Below are 7,802 nucleotides of genomic sequence, written 5' to 3'. Positions count from 1 at the left end.
GAAATTAATTTTCGGTACAATACAGTTAAAACTAGCTCGTATTTTAAATAAGCTTAAGTAATTGGTTTTATACTTGCTTACTTTACACAGAATTATTTATAAAAATAAAATAATATTGCATCATTTTTATTCTGCATTTTACACATTTTTTTGTAATACACAATTTGTGGGAAAAACTACTCACTAAGAAAATCGAAAAACTTTCTAATTTTCACGTTTTTTTCTGTAACAGATTCAGCGTTTCTTCAAAAACCCAAACATAATTGAGCGTGCGGCTTACACAACGACCCAGAGCTGCCAGATTGAGTCTGAAATTTACCCCCACCATACCTACCGTTTGGGAGCCGCAAAACAGAAGGTGTATGATTACCACTGTGAGTTCGTGTGTAAGCCGAAAATGCACGATTCGACTTCAGTTTTCTGCTGTACGACGATTGCCGATCTGAAAGTTTCGGAAGACTTCGGTGGTTTTCTATTTATATCTCGATCCCCATTTGAGAGAAATGGAAGAAATTGGCGAATTAAGTGTTTTGCATGATTCTTTATTTCATGCACGAGACGATTTTGAGGTTATGTTTTTCAGGTGTATATAGTGTGAATATTATTACTATTATATATATATATATTATTAATGTTAATATTACAATTATAAAATATAACATTAATTTCAATTAATAGTTGACTAACTTTTAATAGAAATTAATGTTTACTCATAGTTAAATTTTCAACAAAAAAGATTAATTTTCTTGTAGTTAAAAGAAATTCATTTTCAAACAAAAACAAAAAAAATTCTACAAAACACTTAAATTTTCAGAAAACAAATTTTTTCAATTGAATGGATAAATCAACCAAAAACCAACTCAATTTTCAAAAAAACAGTTCCACTTTCAACCAGAAAAGCTGAAGAAAAAAAATAGTTAAAATTATTTGAAATTCCTTTAAATTTTAAAAATGAATTGAAAATGAATTGAAATCCTTTTAAACATCACAAATATTTAAAAAACTTTAAAATCTTTGGAAATTTTTGAAAAATCCTTGAAAATTTAAAAATACCCTAAAAAATATATACATAATTTTATAATTATATACAAAAATCGTTTTAGAAATAGTTCAACTTTAACTAGAGTAATTTCTATTAAATCTTTAATTTAATAGTTTAACTAATGTACAACCCGTGTAGGAATCCAATCAGGGATCCGGCCGGGTCCCAGCCGGATAGCCCCGCTTTGAGCCGGGCGCTGGTCGGGGAATCCGGCCGGGATCCGGCTAAAAACGTCACGGTAAACTGGTGGGGTCCCGGCTTTAATACCGGCTGGTATATATACCCCTGATGATAGAATCTCATAGCAATTTGAAAGCCACGTGGTGATTTAAGATTAGGAAGGAAGAAAGTAAAAACTGTATACACAAGACTATATTTTAATTTAAAATAATAATTATTCACGCTCTAAGTTGGCGTTTCAAACTAATTACTGAAATAAGGTTGATTTTAACCACGAGTCTCGATTTTATTTGCGAACTTCGAAGAGCCGACGCGACGTGAGTGCAAGGAGCATCCTCGTTCCAGGTGCGAAACTGAAAATTACTGAGTGTCTATGCAGACGACAGACACAGCAGGCGATATATATGGCAATAAATTTGAAATTGTACAGGCTAAACATTGTCTGCATATAGAGAAGTTTATAACAATTGTATCATTTCTATTGTTGCACATAGCAGAATCGATAACAGTTTAATTTAAAATGTTAAATTATTCGAAAAAATGTAATGTTCTTTTTTTTTAAGTGTTGAGCCGGTTCCCGACCATGGGGTATAACCAGGGTTGGTCCGGCCAGTAACCGGTCGGCCCAGGACTACGTGATTCGAGAAAAATGTAGCCAGACCGGCTCCCGCCCGGATCCTGTCGATGAAACCCAGCCAGGGGTAGCCCGGCCGGGATCCGACCAGAAACCTTGTTGTATTAGGGTCAACCGGGGAAATTTCTACACGGGAAACATTTACATTTTTAATGTTTTAAAATTTTTCTGTTTTCTAAATTTCAGTCCGAAATAATTTGATTTAGAGATTGTCCAATTGAAAAACATACATTTAAATTTTGAACGCATTCAATTTATTTATGATTATTAATTTTTTCTGAATAAACTTCCAAGTTTACAATTCTAAATTTGAAGAACTGAATCCCATCGAGTTGAAAATTATTCTTATTGAATAGTTAAAAATTTTTGAAAATTAAATTTCGAAAGCTTTGAATTTTTATTGATTCCATTTTCAAAACTCTGATCTACAAACATTTTAATATTTAACGTTTTGAAACTTTTCTCTTTTTTAAATTTTTAATCTGAAGCTTAACAAAATTTCAACAGATTTCAACAGATTTTTAAGGATTTTAAATATTTGAGGATGTTTCAAAAGATATCAAGGAAATTTCATCCTTTCTTTCTAAATTTAAGGGATTTCAAAGAATTTTAAAAAAGCACTTTAAAAATCTTAAGAAAAAAGATCAAGGTATGTCAAAATATTCGGATGGTATTACAATATTTGAGAGTATTTTAAAATTTTCCAAGGAATTTTCAATTGATTTCAATAATGTAGTATGAGATTGTAAAAGATTTGAATTATTTCAGGGCATTTTGAATTTTCAAGGAATTTTCAAGAGATTTTAAAAGATTTTAAAGAATTTTAAATATTTGTGGATTTTTAAAAAGATGGTAATGAATTTTCAATCCATTTTTATAATTTAAAGGAATTTCAAAGAATTTTAACAATTATAGCAGGGTTGTTTAAAAACACTTCAAAGTACCTTAGAAATCTTAAAAAGTAGTCAAAGTGTTTCTACAGATTTTGAAGGTATTGCAGTATTTGAGAGAATTTTAAAATGTCCCAAGGAATTTTCAATTGATTTCGGTGATTTAATATGAGATTTTGAAAAGTTTAATATATTTTAGGATATTTTAATAGATTGTCATGAATTTTTAATTGATTTCAATAATGTAGTATGAGATTGTAAAAGATTTGAAACATTTTAGGGTATTTTTGAATTTTCAAGGAGTTTTCAAGAGATTTCGAAATTGAATAATAATTGAATGATTTTATGGGCGATTCTATAACAGTTAAAATCAAACAATTTACAGATTTTGACGTTAAAAATTCAACTACTTCAATTCAAAAGCCTTAGTAGTTAATCAAACGTAAACTTCCGACTTTAAGTTTGTAAACATTCTATTGTTTCAGTTGAAAATATACCATTTTTAACCTTTTCAATTTAAACATTTTTAATTAAGAAAAAGAGCAATTTTTTAATAGTAAGCAATGTTTAAGTGTTTATTTAAAATGGAATATTAAAAACTAAACATTTCGAAACTAAAATGTTTGAAACAGAAAGCCTTGAATCGTGAAAATTTCAGAGAGCTAAACTCAAACTTAGAACGTCACAATGTTATTTTATTGTTCGGTTCAAAAAAATTTTTATTTATAAGTGACAATGTTGAATTTTGATGTGCGAATAAGAGATAAAAATATATTCATTTGGAAAAAATGAAGAGTAAGTTGAGTAAATACTTCTAATTTTTAAAATTGAAATTGTGAACCTTTTAAGGGCTATGAAATTTTTTAATATAATACAAAAATGGTCTTCGGATACCTGTTGAAATTCGAAATGATTTTTTTATTTCGAAAAATTAATTTCAGCAGAATATTTAGGAATATTTTCAAACAATAGCAAATTTTGATAAATAAATAACAATTGAATAGTTATGAATTTGAAAAAATAGGAATAAGTTTAAGAGATATTTAGAAGTTTCGAACAAGTTCAAAAATAAGTTGAAACTTTAAAGGATGTCAAAAAATTTTAAACAAAATGCAGATTTTTTAAGATTACAACAAAAAATTTAGAAGCTTTTCAAGCATTTTTAAAGGTAATCAAAATATAAAAAAATTTATTTAGAATCCTTACAAAATTGAGAATAATTTTTTATTTTTAAAAATTAATTTCAAGAGAATATTTAAAAAGATTTTTAAGAATTTCCAAAACTGTACAAATAATAAAGTGAAGATTCCAAAACATTTAAAAGAAAATGTAGATTTTTCAACATTTTAATACAACATTTCGTAGGTTTTAGGCATTTTAAAAGATTTCGACATCACGAATTTTTTTGGGGTGTACCTGGAAATATTTAAAGTGATTTTATAGTAAGAAAATAACAATTGAACCATTATTCATTTGCAACGACTCAAAATTAAAATAATTTAACTTCTAATTTAAAAAGTGTTCGATAAAAAATGTTAATCTTTCAGTTTTTAATGTTTTTAACTTAAAATTGCTTGAAATAATATAATTTTTGAAAATTCATAAACTTGTCGATTTATTCTTCAATTTAGGACATTGAAAGTGATAGCGCTCATTTATAAATAATACAAGTTTTGATTCGTTAAAACGATTTTATCATACAAATAATTGTTTAAGAACAAGAAAAAATCTTCCACAGCCCGGATTTGAACCGGGCGAAGAATAACTTTAAGATTATTATTAACCTCCCCCTTGAGAGTGGAGGTGAGAGGGTAATTATTCCCCCCCCCCCCCCAAGCCCTTCTCTGTATCCACGTTAAAAAAATTCAATCGATTTAAAAATTAATTTCACTGATTGAAAATGCAAATATTTCACTTTTTGTAGATTTATCTTTTTTATAGAAATTTAATCTTCTTGGTAAAAAATTCTTCTTTTTGGTAGAAAATTCAACTATCATGTTGAAAATTCATTTTATTTTGTTAAAAATTATTTTTTGTACTTAATTTTAACTATATTATTTTTGGTATATTAAAAAATACATTTCTTTGTTCAAAAATTTAATAATTATGTTAAAAATATGTCTTCTTTGGTAGAAAATTCCTCTTTTCGGTTGAAAATTTTTTTTTTTCATTAAAGATGCATCATTTTAGTTCCAAAAAATAATTTTTTGGTTTGAAAATTGAACTATTTTGTAGAAAATTCGGTTTTCTAACTTGAAGATTCAACATTTTAGATGAGATTTTTTTCTTTAATTACTTAAAAAGTTCCAAAGTCGTGAATTTTACCTATTTTCTTAAACCCTGCAATATTTTCATTTACATTGAAGGAAGATAATAAAATGTTTGTTTGATTGGAGCTACAAAAAATTCCGATTTGACATATTTAACTTTTTTCAAAAATAGTGTTCATTTAAATCAATCTAAAAACATCTTTTTGCACAAGTTCAAGAAATTCTAAATTACAAAACGTAAAAAAAATGTTTAATTCAAACAAAAAAAAGGTTGGAAAACGAACCAGTTAAATGTATAAAAAATATTAATATATTTTTCCGAATCCAACATAAATTTGAGCCATTTTGTCCCATATATTATAAAGTTAGAGTTTATGTGTTTCATCATTTTCAAGTACGTAGTATTAACTTATTTTTATAAAATCTCAAATATTAATTTCTCGCATATCGTTAGACATAAATAACTATATTTTGAGAAAATATTATTTGCAAACGTTCTGAAAAATAATGCTCTCTTAGATAAATAATTCAATAATTCAGCACTTGTTTTAATAAACTTATCTTATTTAAAATAAAAGTTTTCATTTATCTTTTAAAGACTCTAGGAAAGAAACCATTTCTAACTTAAAACATAAAATTAATATTTCTAGACAAATGTTGTATTGCATAGTACGTACTATCTAAAATAATAGAAAAGAATAACAATAACAATAATTTTAATAATATTGATGCAAATTGTAAAGTTATTTTGTAAAGTCAAAGTCAAATTATTTTTGTTTAAAATAACCCATTTGCGCTGAAAAATGCAATCATACTCTATTATTGTTGAAATATTTCGAATATTCTTAAAAGTCTAATAATTTCATATCAACAATAACAATTTCAGGTGGAAAGCACTAACATAACATAACAAACAATAGTTTAAGATTGTAAATCTTCTTTCAAACCTAATATTTTTTATTTAAACATAAGATAAATCAGAATTGAAATTATTTTATCCCATCAATTCCCTGCTGGAAGCACATTAGGTAAATATTAATTTGCCAAAATAGTACTTGTCAGTGCCAACATATTCCCGAAAAAATTGATAACTTTTTTACATTTTTTGTGAAGAAAAATATTTATTTATTAAATTCTTATTTGAAATTATGTAAATATTACATTTATTAACTATTTCCAATATAAAATTCGCTTTTGTTTTAGTTTTCTACAGTTCAAAATGGAATTATCTATTATCATTATTTTTTAAGAGTTTAATTTTCAAAAGCTAAATTTTTAACTGTTGGAAATTGAAGAAAATTAAAATTTGAATTTACAACGGTTAATGAAAAATATATTACTTATATCCAATATAAATATAATAATAATTAGAATATATAAAATTACAACTTAAGTTGCAAAGTAAAGAATCTTTATTCCTTTAAAATCTTAAAAATTTCAAGTTTTGAAGGAAATGTTTTTAAAAAGTAGTGGTAATTGTAATTGAAATGTTTGAGGGAATTATTTGGAAAAAAGTCAATGACACGAATGATAAATGAGAATATGGATTTAATATAATGTATATATTTATTTAAATTGAACCCAACATCATATATACATTTATACAGTTCAATAATTTATTTGTTTCTTAATCTTGAAAGCTTTTTTCTCGCTGCATTCAGCCACTAAAAATTTAAATTTGAAGGAGATTCTGAATTAAACAGTTAATTATATTATTGCAAACCTCATTTCTAAAATAAACAGACTACAAGCTATTAAAATTTATAAACAAACGTACTGTACTCATGGCGCACAGTTGGAGGAAATGCACTTTTTTCACTAAAAAATGTCCAGAGCCTTCAATTTTCTCGCGATTTTGAATTTTTATATTTTAAATTAAAGATCATTGAATTCTATAGATCTTGAATCTCCGAAATTTTGTCTCCTCTATTTTTTTATTAATAATTTTTCCAGTCAAATTATGAACAAAGTCTAATTATCGGTGAACAACATTTTTTTTTTTACTAAAAGTGCTTCCCATTAATGTAGGTATTTTTTGTGATATTTTTATGTCAAAATATTAGAATTTGAGATTTTTCAAATTATAATTTCCTTTAATGGCCAGAACGACTTCAGGCATTCATTAAAATAATAAATATTTAATAATATTGGATAAAACATAAAAATTTTAATTTTTGTAAACAAATTAGATAAACAAATTTAAAGTGTTTGCCCTTTCGTATAGAAAATTTTTTTCAATGGAAATGCTTTAAGCTATTGGACGAATGACCGCTAGTCACAAAAATATTAGAAGAGTTAACAATAACCACTGTTATTAACAATTCTTGTGACAAAATATTTAAACTTAATGCGTTATCAAATTTAAATTTTCTTTGATGGCCAAGTCGGTGGATTATTGTCAAAAGATTTTGTATTGAGTGAATCTTCGCATGCAGTGTTATGATTCATTTCCAATCTATTACGATTGAAAACACGACTTTTTCCGAGTGATACTTCCAACATTGGGGCATTTTTTATGTTAATTGTTTATAAACATGTAAGTTGTTATATTCCACTAAATATAATCAAAGATATATTTTTAGGAATATCCGTAGCCATTGTAGCCATTAAACAAAATTAAAATTATTATAAAACCTTACATTTGAATATTTTGTCACGAGAATTATTCATAACAAAGGTTATTGTTTTTTTATTATTATTACACCATTAAGCCATTTCCCTTTCGGGGTAGGCGTGACTCACTCGGCAGGGGAAAGGAGTAGGGTGTGGATGGGATAGAGATTTTT

The 7,802-nt window shown here is 26.3% G+C and overlaps 1 protein-coding gene across 2 annotated transcripts in view; it reads left to right on the top strand.

Moving 5' to 3' along the window:
• The first annotated feature begins 418 nt into the window (after positions 1–418).
• LOC117178029 overlaps positions 419–7,802 on the top strand; it is a 46,574-nt gene continuing 39,190 nt past the window's right edge. For both annotated transcript variants that reach the window (XR_004467789.1, XM_033369227.1), the window contains exon 1: positions 419–583. The gene's annotated coding sequence lies outside the window, so the exon portion shown is untranslated. The remainder of the gene's footprint in view (positions 584–7,802) is intronic.

This window comes from Belonocnema kinseyi, chromosome 8, assembly GCF_010883055.1.
Source record: "Belonocnema kinseyi isolate 2016_QV_RU_SX_M_011 chromosome 8, B_treatae_v1, whole genome shotgun sequence".
Classification (NCBI taxonomy): domain Eukaryota; kingdom Metazoa; phylum Arthropoda; class Insecta; order Hymenoptera; family Cynipidae; genus Belonocnema; species Belonocnema kinseyi.
Note: the sequence above shows the minus strand (reverse complement) of the source record. Positions and strands in the feature narration are given on the sequence as shown.